The sequence below is a fragment of the Pteronotus mesoamericanus genome, unplaced genomic scaffold (genome assembly GCF_021234165.1).
Source record: "Pteronotus mesoamericanus isolate MK-2021 breed Mesoamerican mustached bat unplaced genomic scaffold, CSHL_Meso_final scaffold_99, whole genome shotgun sequence".
Classification (NCBI taxonomy): Eukaryota; Metazoa; Chordata; class Mammalia; order Chiroptera; family Mormoopidae; genus Pteronotus; species Pteronotus mesoamericanus.
In genome coordinates, this window is record NW_026555330.1 from 869,222 (window position 1) to 891,820 (window position 22,599).

At 41.6% G+C, this 22,599-nt stretch overlaps 1 pseudogene; it reads left to right on the forward strand.

Annotated features, from left to right (window-relative positions):
• The first annotated feature begins 20,307 nt into the window (after positions 1 to 20,307).
• On the forward strand, positions 20,308 to 21,341 carry LOC129063719 (rho guanine nucleotide exchange factor 7-like; annotated as a pseudogene).
• Positions 21,342 to 22,599: the final 1,258 nt, after the last annotated feature.

Sequence of the window (22,599 nt, forward strand, 5' to 3'; positions counted from 1 at the left end):
TCCCCATAATCGTGTTACTTATATTAATAAAGAACTTACAGTTTTCTGAAATTTATAACCAAACATTCTTTCCTTACTACAGCTGAGAATGTTTTCTTATTACCTATTGCATTGGATAGGTAGTAAATTCCATTTTTTAAATTAATCATTAAATTCTGTCCACAGTATCATTTCAACACCCCCAGCCAGAGAAAGATATCTGAAGAATTGCATAGTAAATATGCTAAATAAAATCTGGAAAGATCCTACCAGTTTAGAAATAGTGTTCCAGTCCCATGACTCCTTATATCTTTGCCAATAATAAATTTCTCCAATTGTGAATTTTTAAAAAAGGCAACAGAATTGGATATGCAAAAATACAAAACAAAGCCCTGAAGGAAAAATAAAACTTTACAGTAGTTTAAAGTAAAAAAAAAAAAAAAAAAAAAAGGGATATGTGCACACTACCAAAAAAGAATGAGTCTACATGTAACTTTGAATGTAAAAAGTGTTAAAATTATAAAAAAGAAAATAAACCATGATAGAGAAACAATGACAGGAAGTAGTTCAAAATCTATATGAATTTCTCTCCTTGGATCTCATCAATGCATAGACTACTCAATATTTAGGGGACAAATTAAGAATAACATCATTACAGGGAAAATTTTATAATATATACATATTAGGAAAAGGCAATGCATGTTTTAATACAGTAAAATATTACTGCGATTTATTTTTATTCCTTTAATTATCAATATTATTTCTGTTTCATAAGCCTAGGCATTTTATAGTTTGTGATAAAGAATACTGGCAGAAACAAAATTGCTGTAAATGAATGTATTTCAAGGAGTGGCACATTGTGTAAAATGCTTTGAGAACATTCACTATCCAATTCACTTTCCACCCTGGTGATATACTACCCAGTGAAACCAAGAGTACATAACTTTAATTAGAATGCTGACGCATGAGTATGCACACGAAAAACACTGGGAGTCAGGAGGAAAATAAACTACCAAGTGCTTCCGTGAAAAATAAAGAAGCAGCAAAAATGATAAATCTTGTGCATAAAAAGGGAGGTAACCAAAAAAATGCACAGTGTGCATGAAACGACAGAAGAGGATATGCTGAAAGGGGCAACACTCGTGAGTACACAGGCTGAACTCAGAAAGGCGGTGTCAATTGTAGCAAGCAAGTGTAGTGAGTGAACTAAACTTGAGTATGAGAAAAAGAGAAAATGGGGTGAGGGGAGATATAAAATGACATTAAACAGTAAAAATAAAATGTTCTTTAATAGAATAAAAGTAAGAAACATGATTTAAGTAAAATAGTGTTAAATTTACACCATTCTTCTATTTACTTGAAGACGAAAGACGCCATGTCTGATTTCAAGAGTATCGTTTACATAACTTCTGTTGGACAGATGGGCAAATGGACCTGTTTCTAAGGCACAAGACAGTTCTCAAGTTTGCACAGCACTTCTTTGTGTAAAAACACTTACATAAAAGAAAAAAAAGAAAAAAGCATGTAAAGCTTGACCAATGCTTTATCAGTGATAGAGTTGTATGAACACAGCAAGAGACAAAGGTTTGTTAAGTATTTTAATGAAATTCTATTACAGTGCTTGAAGTGGTTTATTATAAATGCAAATGAATTTCACATAATCTGGTTTATGTGTATATTTTCATATTTTAACAAAGAAACATTGAAAACAATACTTAGTAATGAAAATTAAGCCCAGAAGAACCGTACTAATTCAAAGTGTTGGAAGTAGATTATTTACAATTAAAGATCATCGGTTTGCTTGTCTTTTATCAGATATTCAATTAAGCCTACTTCTTCATACATGAATGATTTTCATGTTTGTGTATGTTTTAATATTGTGTGTATTCATTTTATTTCACTTATTAGCTTTATATATATAACTTCAAATTTTATTTGATCAATTCTGTACGAAGAATTTCTGATATAATGGTTATGTGTTTTACAATGCTCCGTAGCTGCCTGTATTATAAAAGTGGTTTTTTGTTTTTTGTTTTTGTTTTTTTGCTTCATGTAGTAATAATTAAAATTATAAGGTGGCCTCTTCCTAAGTCAGGCATATTATATTGGAATTAGTTACATAAGAGAATATTGCTAGCATGCTAAAAGTCGTATTGGTAATGAATCTGCTAAAGAAAAAAAAAATGACTTAATTTGATTTAGCCGCGCTTAAAGAGGAAAGCGATAGTGTCCAGCCCCAGGTGGGCTGCGGGCGCCCCTCAAGCAGCACCCTGGCTGCGGAGGAGGGGCCCCCCCAGGATCCGCGAGGGGGTCGTGGCAAGGCCGGGGGACGCTCAGCAGTTGAACCGGCGCTGGCGCGGCTGGTACACCGGGCACGTCTGGTACAGGAAGCCGCGCAGGTGCTCCGGCTGGCGCGCGGGCTCCTTGGGACGAAATAGAGCCCGGCCAGCTGCGAGGCCGCGGCAGCCGCCAGCCCGGCCCGCGTCTCCAGCAGGGCAGCCGGCGTCCGCAGAGGACGGCTGCGCTGTGCAGCGCGCGGGGCCCGGGCGGGATGGCTGCCGTCAGCTCCCCCTTGCTTAGGTCGCCGTCTGGCAGGTCCGTGTCGCGTCAGGGTGCGGGGAAGAAGGCCCAGGCTCTAGCACAGTGATGCTCGGCGGGAAGGGCGTCCTGGGGACTGCTTTGGAGGCGGCGGGCGCGGGGGAGGTTGGGTCCTGAAGCAGAGGCGGGCAGGGCGCTGGGTCGTGGCGGGGGAGTGTGAGGCCTCTAGGGGGCGCCCGGTAGCAGTGCAAACCGGGGTAGCAGGCCCGGTAGGGGGCGCGAGGTGGCAGGTGGGCTGAAGAGCGTGCGGCCCAGCGCCGGGTGGCGGCCGCTGCTCCTTGGCCTGGTTGAGCCTGGCGGCTGGTTACGGAGGTGGCAGGAGCGCTGGCATGGCTGGTCGGAGGGACGGTCATGGCTGCTGTCTCGCCCGCACCCTCGCGGCTTTGAATCTGTGTGTTCCCTGACGGCTTTTTTAAAAACATGTTTTTTGGCATAACCCCCTTTTATTGTTCGTGGGCTACTGATCACAGACAGAATGTGCCAGAAAACTCGGCACGTTCATGATTTCAATCATTACTTCTGTATGTTAAGTTAATGCCAATATTTGAGAATCAGGCCTGATTGCGGTGAACAAGTACTAGATAGAAATGGAAGAAAGTGAAAGACTGTAAGTCAAAAGTGTGACGCAGGTCCAGCTGCCAGCCAATACTGGAGAGGGAGGTGCTGATGTAAAGGAAAGTGGTTTATTTGCAGATGCCAGGCATCTGGAAGACGGGGGACTCATCTCAAAGCCAATCTCCTGGGAAGAGGGGGACTCACGTCAGAAAGCCCATGTCTACCGCTCAGTGGAGGCAGGGGTTTTTATAAGGAGGGAGAGAGGAACAGACAAAAAGACCAAGGGAGGGGGTTGCAAAGTCTTCTACATGCCGGTGAACACAGTCCATTCCGGTAAGGTGAGTGACGGTTCTGTGTGCATCATCTTGGTTTAGTCATCCTAGCTTCACATCATGTTGGCTCCATAGCTGAAGGTCAGAGAATCTGCTGGAGCTGGGATGCTTGGAGGTTGGAATCTGTATCTTTTGAAACTAGTTCCTAGGATTCTTACATATACATGCTGTTCATCTACAAGCCACATACAAGAATCAGCACTTACAGAAACAATGTCAAAAGAATGGTGGGATGAGTTACAATTTCCCACCGTTGTAATTTTCTACTGTTGCAGAAGTATTACAGTGAAAATTTCCAGGGATCTGATTTAAATCACCATACCCCACGTAAAGGGGTATAGGTCTTTTATGATCTTACAGATTTAAATTTGAAGTTTGTATTACAGTTTAAGGAACTTGATAAGAAAATAGCATTTTATTTTGGGAAAATTAAGGGTAAAATGGCTGTTTAAAATTGGGCTTTTAGTCTTGGCTGGTGTGGCTCAGTGGATTGGGCGCCAGCCTGCAAACCACAGGGCTGCCGGTTCCATTTCCAGTTGGGGCACATGCCTGGGTTGAAGGCCAGGTCCCCAGTAGGGGGTGTGTGAGAGGCAACCACACATTGATGTTTTTCTCTCTCTTCCTCCCTTCCCCTCTCTCTAAAAATAAATAAATAAAATCTAAAAAAATAAAATAAAATTGGGTTTTTAATGCATACATTTGACTAAGATACTTAAATATTTTACTCTCCAAACATTTTTGACACTGAATGAAAAGACATTTGAACAATTGGTCTGGTAATTAAGCAGCAGATTAAAAAGTGGTTAAATCTTTTAACTAAGAGAAAACTGAAATAAATTAGAATATTCTTAGAAAACAATGTCAAGATAGGAAATTTATAAAATGAACTTTCAAAAGTTACTTAAATTAGATTCAATTGGCATTAGGCAAGTAAGTTAAATAAAATTTAGACAATGCCACTCAGGGTGAGTCACCATTAAAATAGCTGCTTTAGGTAAAAAAAAAAATTTTTTTTAAACCAAGAACAGATTTTTTTTGTCATTAGCTAGAAGCTAAATTTGGTCATGGAGCTGATGACCTGTTACAAGAATCATAAAATCTGTCAGCAAAGAGTGAGGAATGAGGAATTCCTTCTGGGCAACTTTCAGTAAGACTATACACATTGTATTTATTTCATGAGAGGGAATGTCTACAATCTTGTCTGTTTCATTGTCAGTGAATGAAGAAAAAAAATCAGTGGAAAAGAGGGTGCTTTCTAGGGATCTTAGTCTTGCCTTACACTAAACTTTTGTCCACAGAGGACAAAGAATAAAGCACTGATAACATCCCTAACAGAAATGGTAGGTTTCCACCTGAAATGGAGATAAGAATGTCCCCAGCCATGGAGTTTGGAGCCCACTCGGGCAGTCAGCTTTACCCAACTTGATTGGCAGAAACGGATTCCTATAAAAACTCACGGTGTTTTAAAGGAGGAAGGACACCTGCTGTTTTGGGGATACCTACTTTATATTAAAAAAAAGTTCAGGTAGAAATCAAACAGATAAAGTAGTCCTTCGTTTGTCTATAGGTAGCCCTCCTTTATTGCTACTTCTTGAAGACCTGGGAATTCAAAAGTATAACCTCTCATCTGAGAAGTACGCAGATTATCTTGCAGAACAGGAACACACTCAGGCTGCTGCTATTTGGGATCCCGAGGGCATAGCTCTGAGTGAGTATGAACTTTGGCATTTGTCACTGGTGTTAATGGAATTAGTTGACTTATAAGGTGTTCAGCTTTGGAGAAATTTTTTTAAACTTTATTTTTATTGTTGACACTATGACAGATGTCCCCATTCTGCCCCCCAACACCTGTGCTCACCTCCACCCCGCCCCCGCCCCCATCCCTCTGGCCATCACCACACTGTTGTTCGGGCCCATGGGTGACACATATATGTTCCTTGGCTAATCCCATGACTTCTTTCATTGGTCCCAGCTACCCCTCTTCCCTCTGACAGCTATTAGTGAGATCATCTGGTATTTGCTTTTCTCTGACTGGCTTATTTCACTTAGCACAATAATCTCCAGGTCTATCCATATTGTTGCAAAAGGTAAGATTTCCTTTCTTTCTTTCTTTTTTTTTTTTACAGTCACATAGTATTCCATTGTGTAAATGTACCACAGCTTTTTTTATCATTCACCTACTGATGGGCAGTTGGGCCTTTATAATATCTTGGCTATTGTAAATAATGCCACAATGACTATAAGGGTGCATATAGCCTTTCGAGTGAGTGTTTTGGAATTGTGAAGGTATATTTCAGAAATGGGATTACTGGGTCAAAAGGCAGTTCATTTTTAATTTTTGGAGGAAACACTGTTTTCCACAGTGGCCACACCAGACTGCGCCCCTACGAGCGCCAGGGTTCCCTTTTCCGCATGTCCTAGCCAGCACTTGATGTTTGTTGATTTATTGATGAAAGCTGCTTTGGCAAGTCTGAGGTGATATCTCATTGTGGGCTGAATTTGCATCTCTCTGATGACTGGCGACCTTGGGCTATTTTTTTTTCCCCCACATATCTATTGGCCATCTGTATGTCCTGTTTGGAGAAGTGTCTATTCAGGTCCTTTGCTCATTCTTTATTTGGAGTTTTTGTCTACCTAGTGTTCAGTTATATAAATTCTTTATATATTTTGAAAATTAACTCCCGTCAGATGTATCATCGACAAATATGTTCTCCCATTCAGTGGGTTATCTTTTCATTTTGTTGATGATTTCCTTTGCTGTGCGAAAACTTTTTTACTTTGATTTAGTCCCATTTTTTCCCTTTGTTTCCTTGCCTGAGGATATATTGGCAACAATATTGCTACAATAGATGTCTGAGATTTTACTGCCTATGTTTTCTTCTAGGATCTGGGGTACTTGGCACTGAGGGGAAGGAGAGCTGTGTAGTTGGGTAGGTGGAGGGGGCAGGGCATGGTAAGTCACGTGCCTCTGTGAGGTGGGCACGTAAAGAGAACTATGGCATGATTGGTCCCTTGTAACCAGGTGACTACATAATGGGCTCTGTTTGGGTGGCAACAGCTGGGAGACTGGTCTTCAGTTGAGAGGTGCCTGTGGAAGGTGGAGGTTTGGCTGCGCTCTCTTCCCTACATGGTTGTAGTTCTCAGTCCTTCTTTGGTCCCCACTGCTTTTAAAACAAGTCCAGCTGCTTGAGGTCTGCACAGTCTAGTCAACCCAACGGAGGCAGTAGCCAGGCTGCAGAGGGGTTGCTGCGGGGCCCTGAGCCCTGCTGGGGTCCTGCAGCCTGGCGGCCAGGCAATGGGGTGAATCTGCTTGAACTGTGCATCCCCCAGGCTACCCCTGCCTCCCGTGTGGGGAGGGACAAGTGAAGGTGGTGACAGAAGTGAGGAGTGGAGGTGCCCCATGGGGAACAAGCTGTTCTGCTGCCTGGAGCCAATGCCAGCACCAAGCTGGGCCAGGGTTCAGGGCCGGGAGAACCAGACCATGAGTCTGCTATTCATGAGGTGGCAGCCAGAGACTTGGTGGCAGCAGCACCATCACTCGCTGCCGTGGGGCCCACGGGATGTGCTTTTGAAGCATGTGAGAGCCAGTGCCTGTCACAAGGGAAGGGGGTGGCGAGCGCCATCCCCTCTCAGGTGTACCCCTGGACTTCATGGCTCCCTGCGAGGGAGCTCCTTCTTGCCCAGGGCTGGGCACCAGGGACAGTCGAAGCCTGGCTATGCCTGTGTCCCCTCCCCTTCTTCTTTCTCCATTGAGTCCAGCCAGTTCCCTGCCTGAAACATTCAGTCCTCGGCCCTTCCGGTTATGTCTCTATTTCATGTCTCATGAGACTCTATGAAGACTTGTGGGTATATTTTCCTTCTCAATGAGAACTTTAATACGCTGGCACTGGAGTATCCATTCCTTCCCTCTTCCCTATCCAGAAGGTACCACAGTGAGGGAACCAGGTAAGGGCTTGGTGGTACCCTTGCTCCCACCTGTTAAGGTAGCTGATATTTGGGAAGATTCACATGCAAATATTTTAGGGTTTTTTATTTAAATTTAAAGTAAGGAATGATGTAGGAGAGTCTACAAATGGTTGGTGTTAAATGGGCTGTTTTCAGTTGCCTGGTTAGAAGCTGCCTTATTCCTTCCAACTATAATTTGAACACAGAGGAAAAGAAAATGATGGGAGAGAAAACATAAAAACTGAATGAAGTGAAATGCTATTGCCAGCACTGCGGAGAGCAGTTTTTTGTTTTGTTTTATTTTAACCCAAAGGAGAACCCACAGAGTTTGAAATACTTTAAAATTTCCACTTTTACACAAATCTGTTTTTAGTCTTACCTCAGTGACTCAACGGACTTCCCTTTCACATTGCCTGTTCTGTTGGTCCAAGGTTTCAAAAGAGAAGAAAGCAAATTTGGACTTGACTTTGTAACATAAAGGTTTGGGAGTTAAGATGCCAGATTCTGCTCTGGAACGTGTCTCTGTGGCTCCATTCCCCCCTCCCCCCACCCCCAGGGCCATAGAATCTGCCTTTAGAATGTTGAGTGAAAAAAGTTCTGAAGACCAAATGGCTGGGGAGAAGAGAGAGGAGAGAAAGTGGGGAGAGGAAATGCTAGATTTAAAATAATTCTTGGTTACAACGTGGCTGAAGAAGACTGTGTTCTTTGAAGTAGAAAACTCTTCTACCATAAAGGTGTTAGAGCCACATCGGTCCATTCGTTTCATTTAAATGCCAGAGGTTACTTCTTTATTTCATAGAGGAAGTGTCTTTTAGCCCTTATTCTAGTTACATTTTAGTTGAGCTCTTAATTTCTTTAAAAGTTAGAATAATTAAGCCTGTGGATTCACCCAGATGGCGGACGCGGTGGCTTTGTCCAATAACTGGGAGGTACGCCCTTTTTAGAATATTCAAATAAGTGCTTGTGAAAATTTCTGCTCTGCTTGGTGCTGTAAGGTAAGCCTCTGGGTGACTTTACAAACCAGTTAGGAAAGGGGGAGGGTTCGTAGATGCTAGTGTTAGAGATCAAAATAGGTCCTTTATATAATCTTTTAAGATTTACAGCACACTTTCATGTATATCTCATTTGGTCCGTGTGTGCGTATGTTCTCCCTCTACTCCTGATGAGGAGACTGTGATGGGAGGTCTGAAGTGACTGTGTGGCACAGCGCTGAGCAGAGGGGCTGACCAGCAGGTGATAGACATGCCAAATTCAGTTGTAGTGGTGCTTAAAAACCCCTTTTGAATTCAGTTCATATTTTATAATTTTGCCATAAAGTGGGCCTATTTAACTGACTCCAGTTTTTCTACAGTGGAGAATTGAATTATTTGGTTACTTATACAAAGTAATATACGAATGATGCTCTGCCTTGTTTTTCTAAGAGTACAACATGATTTCTTTAAGCCATTTCCAAGAGATGTTCCTGAGAGCCTTCTATAGATTTCAGATAGCCTTAAAATAATGTTTCTACTACTTTGCCCCTATCTATCAGTATATCTAATATAACTGATGGTAGTAGCAATAATAATAAAAACACTAAGGTCTTATTATCCAATTTTATTATTATTCATCGACTTTTCATATAGCTTTTTATGTTCTGGCCCTATGATCGCTCCTAATTTTCTGGCTAAAGGTGTGCTCTCAAGTTACCTCTTTCTCCTCCTGTCCCTGAGGAGTGAGTAGGGAAGGAACCAACAATATTTTGTGGAAAAATCTCTAAACAACAGATATTTCCTCTTTATGGTAGCTATTTTAAGTCCCCCCCTTTTTTTGCTGTTTGTAGTGACAATAGTAATAATCATTTGATGTAAAAGATTTAGAAAATCCATATCCAGAACTTTTATTAATATTTTTGTCGATTCTTTCTGAATTTTTTGTATGCATATAAATATAATTTCATGTTTAATTTTTAAAAATGGGGTCCGCTTTTATGTGCTGCTTTGTACATTTTGTTATAGAAAGAAGGACATAAAACTCCTGGAACTGTGCTTGACATCTAGAGAGCTCTCCGGGATGTATTTCCATGCAACTGCACAGAGCTCTAATGCATGACTTTTAATAATTCTCCCGTGTACCATCAAATGGTTGAAGCATCATTCATTTACCCACCCTTTACAGTTGGCTGTCTTTTTTTACCCTCATCTGAGGATATGTTTTTATTGATTTTAGAGAGAGAGGAAGGGAGAGAGAAAAGAATATCTATGTGAAAAACATTGATTGGTTGCCTCTCATATACACCTCAATTGGCTCCATTCCCCTCTTCCCCCACCCCCAGTGCCATAGAATCCGCCTTTAGAATGTTGAGTGGAAAAAGTTCTGAAGACCAAATGGCTGGGGAGCCATTTGATTGGCATGGGGGAGCCATCTGGGGAGCCAAGGGATTGAACCTGCAGCCTAGGCACGTGCCCTGACTAGGAATTAAACCCTCAACCTTTTGGTGTACAGGGTGATGCTCCAACCAACTGAGCCACCTGACCAGAGCAAGTAGGCCTCCTTTAAAAGTGAAACCACACACAATCCCATTATGATGCATTGTTCTAAGGATACAGATAAAAATGGAGACATTGTACCTCCCTGTAGAATTCACGTGGTATACCTTCTTATTATCTAATTAGGATTTTATTTTGTAGTTAAGATATCTTAATATTATGTGTTCTTACTCCCAAATGAAAGTTACTCATGGTTTTTCACTGGACATTAGAACTCCTCTTTGAGGTTTTTGTGGTTCTCGTGTCTTTAATTCAGAATTACTACTCTAAGATCTGAAAGTAAAGTAAGGCTGATCTTAGATGACAAATCAAAAGATATGATTAGATGAAATCTTAGAAGATATAGGAAAATCGGGAGAAACTTCACTGGTTTGGGGTACACTAAAACAGTTAGATGTTTAATGGGCACCACTCCAGATACAGGGCAGTGATACACAAGACAGCGCCCCTGCCCAACTCCCATCTTTACATTTGGAGGGGTCTAGGGGCAGACAATGTGTGAACAATCAAGAAAGACAGGTTGGTTAAAGACAGCTGCCCTTGTTACATGACATTGAGCAGTCCTCTAAATTAGAGAGAGCCAACTGAGGAGGTGAGAGGAGAGGCTTCCACACAGAGTTCCTCAGGTGGGAGTATGCTGAGTGCAGGCAACCCCCAGAAAGACGTGGCAGCAGCTGCCCCAGAGGCAAAGGGATGAGAGGAAGGATGCGGTGGAGTAAGGCCCTGTATGTCTGCTGGTCTATGAATTTTAGTCCTGTTGCCATGGGAATTCATTGGAGAATTATATGCAAGGGACTGATATTAAACCTAGAAAGAGAAAGAGAAAGAGATGAGAGAGAGAGAGAGAGAGAAAGAGAGAAAGGCTACTATGTGAGAACAGAGTGGAAGCAGGGAGACCAGGTAGAAGGCCGGAGGCTGACACACTAGTTCAGTCGAGAACAAACAGTGGTTTGAACAAAAAAACATAAGGGCCTCAAATAGACTGACAAAGACATTAAGTGAATGTAAAGGTATTAACAAGGATATGAATGGACAAGTTACAAATGAAGAAATGCATATTATCTTTAAACATGTCTTTACGCATAAGAGAAAAGCAAATAAAACCATACTGTAGTTTCTGTCTCGCTGAGAGAAGATCTGTAAAGTTGATCCTGCATTCTTTGGTAAGGCTTTGAAGAAACAGTTACCCTCATTCACTGCTGGTGGAAATGCAGAATGGTGGACCCTGCGAAGGGGACGTTGGCACACTCTCACCACAACGCAGAGGCATGAACCGAGAAATCCCACCTGGAGGACTTTATCCCACAGACATACCCCATAACTATGAAACCACGTGTTCACAAAGTTTTTGTTGCATTATTTGCAAAAGAAAAATACTGGAAATAACTAAAGTCCAGTAAAGGACTGGTAAAATAACTGGTACATTCACACAATAGAGAACTATAAAAAAGAATTAAGCTATCTCTTTATGACTATGCAGTGATATCCAGGATAAATTACATTTTTTTTTTTTTTAAAGAGAGGACACACAGTAATCCACATGACAGGGCCAGGGGAAACGTGAGTTTGCATATTTAAAAAACAACTGGGAGAAGTTCTTGTTAATTGTGTGATTAATTTTCATTCTCTTTTGTGGGCAGCCAAAGCACATATTTACTTGATGATATTTGGAAATGGGTAAAGAGTGAATATTTCATACACTTTTCAGTACAATGCTAAATGTTCACATTTTGTTTTTGAGTTAATTTGTGAGAGCTTTGCCTTGTCATTTTTGTGCTTTATATATAGTATGTAGATTGCTCTTGCATTTTATTTGATCCTCACAATGTTTTCAGTTAAGTAGTAGAGGAATTCCATCTGTTCTACATGTGAGAAGACAGGTTCTGCGTGGTATAAGTTCCGTTGTCTGAGATTGGAAAAAGAAAACTTGATAGAGCAGAAATGTCACATCCAGAGACCTGACACTTTAGTGTATTAAAGTAATTAAACTTTAAGGTTAAAACAGTAACATTGCATAATGTGAAATGAAATGGAAGGAAATTGCAACTCAGAAATGTTCTTAAATTTCCAAGATACTGAGCCGAGTCCTCTTTAGAAATACATAAAGAAAGGTGCTCTTCACTACCTGAAACATCACATCTGAGACACAGTCACTAAAACATGGATTGAGGGTTAAAAAGAGGCAAGGCTGAGAAACAAGGAAGAGGCAGCTACAGAAGTGGTTTGGAAGCCAGGTTTCAGCTGGGCAGAGGCTGGGCAAGCAGACGCAGGACTCACGGAGCAGTGGACCCAGAGCGGGCGGGGGCGGGGATACAGCAGCGCGCTCTGGCAGGCCAGCTCTCCAGGCCGTTGCGTAGGAATGACCTGCCTGGGGTGCACTGTGCAGGCTCAGAGAGAGAAAATCATTAGTGTATATGATAATTTTTAGACTCTAAATTTTGCGTTATGGGCCACAAAACTAATACAATGTATAGTAAGTACAGGGTATAGTGTAGGAATGATAGAGCAGTTCAGTAAATGCAGGAAACCTTAAATAGACGTCTAGCAGTTTACCCAGAAACTGATGACATGTCTATTTAATTGGAATATAGTGAAATCAATATATTGACATCAATGTCTTTCTGAAATATGATGCTTAAATCCATTTGACAAGAGTGATGCAGTATTAGTCATTAACAAAAATGAAAGTTAAATATAAAATTATTGCAGGCTATAAACAAAAAACATATTATGAAAGCCTCGTGCTGATTGACAACATTAGGCCCCCAGTGGGTACAGTACACACAGTAAATACAAATGATCGGCAACTCACCAAAGTGGAAATAGCACTGTGAACTGTGGTCAAACTGTGTAATCCAATAAATGCAAATTATTGTAAGGTTTGTAATTCACATCATTAGGAATTTTTAAATTTTTTTCCAACTATCCAGAGCTGGAGTAGGATTTAAAACTGGCATGATTCAAAGCATTCAACCCTGATAGGCAACCCCCGCTTTTTTTAGAAATCAACTTTGTATTACTTATTGAGCCACAAAATGATTTAACCTTTTGGTGTAATCATCTTATTTTGAAGATATTTCCTAATGTGACTTAAAAATTTGTTTAAAAACCTATATACATAAAGATTTTCCTTACTGTATTATAAGAGTAGAACTTTGTAAGCACCTAAACCCCGATAGGGGATTGGCTAAGTAATTATAAAAATACCACTTGATGTGCCATTATGTCTCCACTAAACTAAATATGCTTCAGTGGGTAGAGATCACTTGTCAGTACCAAAATAGGACATAAATTGTACAGTGGTTAGAGCTTTCTTTTAAAAAGCTATAAGAAAAACAAATAATAATGGTTTTAAGTTTATACGTAACTTTTTAAACAAAGCATTATTTTGGCTCTTACATCTTCTTGTTCATATTTGTTAAGGAAGGAGCAAATAACTTTTACCTATTCCCACCTTTAGTGTGATCACCGCGACTGCCGAATGAGAGGGTGTAGGGCACAGTCATTTGAAGAAATAAAAACAATAGCTGTTTATATATAAGGATGGGATTAGTTGACATAGCGTCAACTAAATGACACGAACGCACGTCCCGATTTATGGAGCTCAGAACGTTTAAACAGCGTGAGCCTTTCTCACTCCCGTGTCGGGCTGCGCCGAGTGGCAGAGCGGCAAGCGCAGCCCGTGGGGTTTGCCCGGTCGGCTCAGCAGGTGCCGCTGGTGTCAGCAACCTGTGCTCTGCTTGTTTTAGGACAAGAGTCTCAACTGTAGGACTTTAACACGCCTGCTTGTCTGTGCATTGTCTTTAATGTTTTGTTAAATTGAATTTACTTGCTTAAAAAGCCACACATGATCAGTTTTTGAGTTGATTCTGCCAGCAGAAATACAGGAAGTGAGGCTTCCCTGTTTGAAGCCCGCAGCACGGTACCGATGGGGACTTCTAACCCCTTTTCATGGGGAGTGCGTGGGCTTTGCCTGTCTTAAGCCCATCACTTTAGGTTACTGACTGCTGCGATTTTCAATTCCTTCCAGGCCAGGGATTGTTCACAGGTAGAGTGGAGACACCACAGGAAGAGCTCTCCCAGACCCCTGACTGGCGTCCAAAGGGTCATGCGTCTGTGATGCCCGCCCCACATTAAAGGGGGCAGCGTGGGGAACAAGGTGTAGCCCAGGACCCTAGGGAAGCTTCGGTTCTTCTCCTGGCCTCTGTGGGAGCAAGGACGGTCTCGTGTGCTGTAGACATGTTCGGCAAGGGTAGCGCGCTCATTTTAAAATTCAAATTTAAACAGGTTACTTTCCAATTGAGTAAAGACTCATTTATTTATTTTTATTTTTTAACTTTTTAAAAAATCTAATCTTTATTGTGTTTTTTCCATTACCATTTAGTCCCCTTATGCTCCCCTCCCCCCAGCAATCGCCATACCGTGGTCCGTGTCCTCGAGTCCTTTTTCCTTTTTGCTCGGTCCCTCTACCTGCTAACTCTCCCCACCCCCCAACTAGCTGTCATCCATCCTCCATCTATGAGTTTGTCCCCATTTTTCCGTGTTCAGTTTTTTCATTAGGTTCCACATATGAGCGAAATCATACTGTATTTGTCTTTCTCTGACGGGCTGATTTCACTTAGCATAATGTTCTCCAGGTCCATCCACATAGTCACAAAGGGTAAAATTTTCTTCTTTTTTATGACTGAGTAGTACACTGTTATTCAAACGGCCCATACTTGTTGTATCTCATCTACTGATGGACACTTGGGCTGCTTCCGTATCTTGGCGATTATAAATAACACTGCAATGAACATAGGGGTGCTTGTGTTCTTTTGAATTAGTGTTTTGGGTTTCTTTGGATATATTCCCAAAAGTGGGATAGCTGTATCAAAAGGCAGGTCCATTTTTAATTTGTTGAGGTATCTCCAGACGGCTCTCCACAGTGGCTGCACCAATCTACTTCTCACCAGCAGTGCTAGAAGGTTCCCCTTTCTCCACATCCTCACTAGTGCTTGTTGTTTGTTGATTTATTGATAATAGCCATTCTGACTGGTGTGATATATCTCATTGTGGTTTTAATTTGCATTTCTCTGATGATCAGTGACGTTGAACATCTTTTCATGTCTCTGTATGTCCTCTTTGGATAAGTGTCTATTCAGGTCCTTTGCCCATTTTTTAATTGTTTTTTTGTTTTGTTTTGTTTTGGTGTTGAGTTTTGTAAGTTTTTTATAACTTTTGGATATTACCCCTTATCAGGTGTATCAGTGAATATGTTCTCCCATTCTGTGGATTGTCTTTTTATTTTGTTGATGCTTTCCTTTGCTGTACAAAAACTTCTTAGTTTCATATAGTCCCATTTATTTATTTTTTCTTTTGTTTCCCTTGCCTGGGGAGATATATCTGATAAAATATTGCTCTGAGCAATGTCTGAGATTTTGCTGCCTATATTTTCTTCTAAGGTTTTTATGGTTTTGGGTCTAACATTTAAGTCTTTGATCTATTTTGAATTTATTCTTGTGTGTGGTGTAAGAACATGGTCTAGTTTCATTTTTCTGCACATTATCTGTCCAATTTTCCCAACATCATTTATTGAATAAACTATCTTTAGCCCATTGTATGTGCTTGCTTCCTCTGTCAAATATTAGTTGACTATAAAGGTGTGAGTTTATTTCTGGGCTCTCTATTCTGTCCCATTGATCTACGTGTCTCTGTTTTTATGCCAGTACCATGCTATTTTCAGTACTATGGTCTCACGGTATAGTTTGATATTAGGTAGCATGATTCTTCCAACTTTGTTCTTCTTTCTCAGGATCGCTGTTTCTATGTGGGGCCTTTGATGGTTAGTCGGGTATTTTGATTGATTACCAATAAGTGATTTGGGCTGATTCAGGGGAAGTTGGTGTATGTAGGGATTAGTGCTTGGCCAGATACAGGTTCATACAGCTGTCAAGTTAGATCCTGCCCATTCAAGTAAGGTGGGTATAAAATGTAGAATTAGAAACTATTACTGGTTCAGATATGCAACAGGTAAATGTTTTTATTAGCTAAGTTTCTCACCTGGTATAATTTGCTTTGCCCCTTTCTTCTGTATATGGAAAGTCATTGGTATCTACTGTAGAGTATCTGTTAGGTAAAAAAAATTAAGTTTTTAGATGTTACTTTATGGGACTCATCTTGAAAGATGATTTAAATAATCAATTTTCTTGGAAATTATAAAAAATGGAATGGAATATTGTCTCATTTTGTATGTTGGTAACTTGTCAGATAATCAGCAACTTTTATTTTTATATAGCATTTGTATCAGAATTGATCAGTTAAATTTTTTTATTCTTAGAGCAAGAAAAGAGGAACACCTACTCAAACCTTGTAAGTAAAATATTAAATAAAAAGTTAAGGAAAAAATTAATAGTTTGAATTAAAATTTGTCATGATTCCTAAAAAATATAATGGCTGCAATATCATTATCACAGACCTCTTTTTGCAGATTTTCTAAATCTCTCCTGTTTTCCTAATAATCAAGTGTATGTGTTCAGGAATGTCTTTGGCTTAGTATTGCCCATTTTTCAAAGGTTTTACGTGCATGTCAAATTTCAATAACTTAGCTGTGATATAAATATCTTCCTTAATTGTTTTTGCCTTAATTTTTTAACCTTATTTTTTAGCAAAAGTATAACAGCTAAATTATTTTTCAGTGCTATCCATTGACTTCCTGTCATAGCAGGCGAAAGCTTAGCATGCTCGCTCCTCGGTGGCCTTCTTTCCCGCCCTCTGTTCCCTCAACGTGTCGCACAGTGGCTATTAAATCAGAAGCAATGTTGACATTACTATGACGATGCAGATATTTTTCAGTGCTGAGCCATTACTTGTCTTTGCACAGAAGAAGAAGAACGAAGGGAATCCAGTCCCCCTCTTCCTAGCCTACGTGTCTCGTACAGCCACCTGAGGGAATTAGGCTGGCGTCCCTGCTTTCGAAAACAATGTCTTCTACCTAACGATCTCGAAATTAGAGAGAGACGACTATCAGACAGAAATACTGCATTCCTGTTACACTGACTTAACATTTAGCAATTCTTTACTTTCACGTGTGTGATTAATTTTCTGACTGTATCCTCTTGCCTGTTTCCTAACAGCTATTTCCCCCTAAATGCTGTAACATGTCTCACATGCATATCAAGAAATGTTTCCATCTACTAAATGCATTTGTGTCATTTTTTTTCTTTTTCTTGGAAACAACCTTCCCCAGCCTTCTGTTATCTTAACTCTAGTATAGACTGCTTCCCCAGGCGGGCTCGGTGCCTGTTTTCCTGGCCTATCTCTTTGAAGTGCCTGGGACCTCACATGACTGCTCCCTTTAGTTGATTCGCCCGGGGCCCTCGACTCTGTGTTTCTCTGTCTTGTTTTGCTCCCTCGTCTTTCTGGAACACGTTTCTCTGGGAAGTGATCGCGCCTCTCTGCAGTGCCTCCTGTTGGACAAAGTACAGAGTTTCAGGGTGACACTCATTTTTGCCATTCTAAAGACATTTTTGTTTTCTTATTTACAGTGTTGCTCTTAAATCAGTTCATATTGTATGATACATTGTGTATTACCAATTTTAGCTATTTTTCCCCAACCCTGCCTTCTCTGGAAACTGTTAGTACCTTTTAGCATCTCTGGGCTTGTGGAAGTTTATAATATAGTTTTCTTTGTACCTTTTCATTTTATTGTGGTAATTAAGTCCACAGATTTTCTCTCCTTTGAGAGAATATTTTCATTTCTTTGATATTTTCTCTATTCCTTCTTTTGTCTAGTATTATTACTCAGGAGGGGCAACTTTTAGACCAGTATTCCTGCACAGATCTCTAATTCTTTTCTCCTCCTATTTTTCATTTTGTCTTTTTCTGCTTCCCGGAGATGTCCTTGATTTATGCTCCCACCCTTCTGTTGAATTCTTTGTTTGGCCTATCTTGTTTTTTATTTACAGTCTTCCTTTATAGTCTGCCATTCTTTTTTTTTAATAGCTTTTGGTTATTTCACCAATGCAAATTTTTTTGCATTTCGGAAGTTAAGAATTATTTTTTAAAGTTTTTTTTGCTTCTGAATTTTATCACTCATTAATTTTCCTCTTCCTGTGTTGATCTCTCTCACTTGTTGGGTTCCTTCGATGTGTGGTGGTCCCTGGCTGTCTCTGAAGATCTAACTGGTAGCACCAGGAGTGAGCAGGACTTTTGTTAACTGACAGGCCTCCCTGCGAGGAGCCTGGGCTCAGGTCTCCGGATTCTGAGCTTGGGTTCTGTAAGACAAACTGGCTTTCTACTCCCCTCCCAGCCTCTCTTTGTAGGCACAAGGGCTGCGCTTCCCCTGTTCTGCCATGCCTGCTACTGCTCCTTTAGTCTTCAGCTTTCAGGCATTAAAAATCATCTGCTCTTCATCCTATATTTTGAATAACATTTTTTATGTCTTTAATTCTAATGCCATATCTCTAAAAGGAAGGCAATACAATTAGATTCGTGGTCAGTCTTCCCAGATTAACACAAGCTTAGAACCTATATTAAAGTGTAAATCAAAGTTAAAGTTTATAGTCAATATAACTGATGATATTAATTGAGAATATTTTTGGTTATACCTGTCATAGCATACTCCACTTCTTTTTTTTATGAAAGCCTTGATTAAAAATTCTTTAAAAGTGCACAGCCTGCCATAATGTGCCATTAACTGGCAACATAGATGGAGCAATTTTCATTAGTGAGTAAAATGTTAGACATTTTTAAGTTAATTAGAGGTCATGAATTCTTAATGTGCAAAACTTGTCTTATGAGAAAGCGGAGAGAAAAAAGTAAACTGCAGCTTATTTCTTAACGGGTTATGAGATGAGGCAGCGGGTACCATGGGCGGGAGCAAGGTTTTTACAGGGACTTGCCCTTTGACAGTACGGCCTGCATTGTGACTTATTAGGCTTCGCGGTATAATTATTTTTCTAGTCTTTGCCATTGAACCTTATTTCTACTAAGTAGTATCCCCTTCCCTTTCTTGTAAAGATTGTGAAAGTCCCATCTATTCTGTCATTAGTGCTGAATGAATGAAGGAAAAAAACAATTCTTTGTCTCTATTCTAGTGACCAACTCAAATAATACGAAAACTACACTGCCAATAGTGTTGGGCCCATGTAGGTTTTTTGTTTTTTGTTTTTTTTGGTATTTGCATGTTAGAGCTTTATGTTTGTTCATGTAGCTTTTTGAGGTTGAAAGCCAGCAATAGTAAGACATATTATAATGGACAATTTTTTAAAATTTTCAAGCAAGACAGGGGAAGAGTAACCTGCTGCCAGTGTATATGCTGGCTTTGTTCAGAGGCTCCGTTCCGCCACCCTCTGCGGAATCCTAGGTACTTGGTCGTTAAAAGATTGAATAGCTGGGAGCGGGCCTCGACTGGTACAAGAGTATCCAGTGTTTCTTTGGTTGGATATTGCCAGTGGACTGTAAGTTGCTAAAAGCCCCATAGAGCTGTAAGACCATGAATAATTAAAATTTTTAAATGTTTTGGCAGTAATATTTTCAAAGACAAACCAATACACATCGTAATAAGAAAAATTAAATAGCAGAAAATGAAAGCAGGAATCACCCAAAGCTTTACCCACTAGTCTGTCTTTTGGTGCCCTTTTTCCTATTCTTTTTACTCCCCCAACATATAGGTTTTTGGTAATAATTGACTTTATTATGGTGTATTATATGTCATATTACACCTTAGTAATAGTGATCTTAAAAGATAACCTTCTGGGCTGAGCAGGTTAGTGCCAGGAGCAGCCAGGGCGGCTTGGGCCGGGCGCTGGGTCGGCCGCCCTCCCAGCGGCTGCTAGTCTGCCCCCAGGGGTGCGACCGGGGCCTCCCCGCCCCCATCCGTATCGGTGCTCTGTGTTGCGGGTCCACGCAAGCCCCGGAGCCAGAGCCGGAGCGAGTGCCTGAGCAGCATCCGCGGGTCCTCAAGTCCAGAACTTTGCAGAGCCCTCCCAGGGGATTCAACGTGCCTGGCAGCACAGCCTGTGATAATGCATCGGTACAGAATATTTTGGAAGCAGCCAATGAATATTGTAAAGAACTTTGGTGTTTTAACATATCGACAGCCGTTGCAGACCAGTGAGAAGTTCAGCAAACACTTCCTATTTAACGGGAAATTTAGAAGAATGAAACTCTTTCTAGCAAATCCTTGTACAGTCTTTAAAAAGTTGCCTGAAGCTGTGCAGGAGCTGGAGGCTTCTTTTAAATATGACGCCAAAACAGTGAAAAACCTCTGTGTTGCCCGTTGCACCAGTCGCCCATCTGCAGTGACTGCTGTCCGAGCGCAGTGAGATGGGGGGGGGGGGCTCTTGGGCGTGAAAGGTGCCACAATCCGGGGATTCTACCATTAACCATGAACACCCCTGGACAACCACCCCGCGCTGCGCCAGGAGCCGGAGAGACTCGTGGAATGTTACCATGCTGATGAACAAGAGATTCAAAATTCCATGACTGCCTTCCAAAAACCTTTCAGCCCAATGTCGAGATGTATGGAGAAGGCAGGAGCTGGAGTTGCAGATCCTGAGGGAAGCCGTCCATCCCGGGAGATGACATTAAGACCCTGGGCCAGCCCTGGCTGGTGTGGCTCCGTGGACTGAGCGCCAGCCTGCGAAGCAAAGGGTCGCACGTTTGATTTCCAGTCTAGGGCACATGCCTGGGTTGCAGGCCAGGTCCCCAGCGAGGGGGGCGGGCGCGAAATGCAACCACATATTACTATTTCCCCCCCTCTCTTTCTCCCTCCCTCCTCCTCTCTAAAAACAAACAAACAAACAAACAAACAAGCAAACAAACCTACCTTAAAAAAAAAGAAGACCGTGGGCCATGTTGTTGACCTGTCCCAGGTCATGACTCAGCGTGTCAGCAGTGAGGGGGAAAAAATGAAACACATCTTCTGCTCTTCCTCAATGTTTTGATAATGTTGTCCGCCAGTCACAACATGAGTGGTTTTATCTTTCAGGGAAAACTACCAATGACGGGAGTGAGAATCACAAACCTTGAGGAGAGTTAAAATCAGAGCAGTGCCTCTGAAGTGTCAGGGAGCATGATAGAGTGGGTGGTAATGTCATGCAACAGCCAGCGGGGTCTCCGGGAATAGCTGGGCCGTCTGCAGAAGAAAACGGAAGTGGCATCCCCCATGAGGGCACATTCTGTTCTGTCTCAGACCCTCTCCTCGCACTGGGTCGCCCCTCCAGCAAGCCTGCAGGCAGCAAGCCGGGCGGGGCCAGTGCCGCCTGCCCACCCGCGCTGCCCCACCCCTCCCACCGCGCCCACCGCTGTCCCTGGGTCCCCGGAGGTTCCGGGGCCCCCACGGCACTGGGCTCGCACTGTCTGCTCCTGGCACTTCTCCTCCAGGTCTCGGCTGCCCGCTGCTACGAGGAGGATCTCAGTATGAATCCAAGTTCACGTCAGAACTGCTCCCCAGAGGAAGCAGTTCTGCTTCCAGAGGAAGAAAAACTTACAGTTAAAGAAAGTCAGACAGTGATAGAAAAACAGAATCTAGTTGATAGTATCTATGAACTGGAGCATGAAGTTCAAGAATTTTAAGAAATAACAAGATAATGAAGCGTCTGAAGGAAGAACGCAGACCCTGCAAAGAGCTGGCAAAGCTGGTGAGGACAGTTTTAAAAAACATGAACGACCCTGCTTGGGATGAGACCAGTCTCCAAGGAACATTCAAGACCGGTGACCAAGCTGGAAGCCCCAGACCCCAGCTTATTAGCAAGTGGGCAGCCTCTGCATGCGACACACCCACACATGCCTCTGACTCGAATAGATTTGCTTTGTCACACTGTCTCCTGAATAAATATTTATCATTGGATTCCACTTGCAGCAATAAAATGCTCGTTCTTCCATATGGCATCCACCAGGCCTTAGGCGGGTGATGTCGACCGGCGGACAGAACCAGGAAGCCCAGGGCTGCTCTGAGCCAGGAGCCCCGGCTCGGCCAGGGCCAGCAGTGCCTCTTCTAACCCTTCGGAAAAGCCGGCCCTTGGCCCCCTACCCCTCCCTGTCCTGCTGAGTGAGACATGCCAGACACAGAATCCCTCTGAATGACTTTACTTACCGGTAGCATAGAAAACACAATCAGGCCACTGAGCAGAACAAAACAAAAACGAAAGAAACAAACTCATTGATAAAAACAAGAGAATGACGATAATCAAAAACGAAGGTGGGTCTGGGCACAGGGGTTAAAGGGTGTCAAATATATGGTGACAGATGGAAACTAGACTTTGGGTGGTGAGAACACAATAAAATACGTAGATGCTTATAAAGTTGTGCACCTAAAATTTCCATGATGTTATTAACCAAAGTATCCCTAACAAATTTAATTTAAAGCTACATCATGACGGTTTCATCTTATAAACTTGATCCACAGATTCTGCTGATTACAATCACATGACAAATTAGGATTTTTTAAATTTTATTTTTTCAATAATAGATTCACAGAGGACCAGCAAAGAACACTTTAGTGAGCCAAAAATAATTTTAAAAGGATATTGGATATTTTCATCAGTGGTTTCTGAGAAAATGTCAAACATGGTAATCACCTGGTTTGAAACAAGATAAATTAAGAAGGAAATATTAAAATATTAAGGATAAGTTAAGTTCCTGAAGGCCAGGAGGATGTAAAAAACCACAAATTCTGTTTT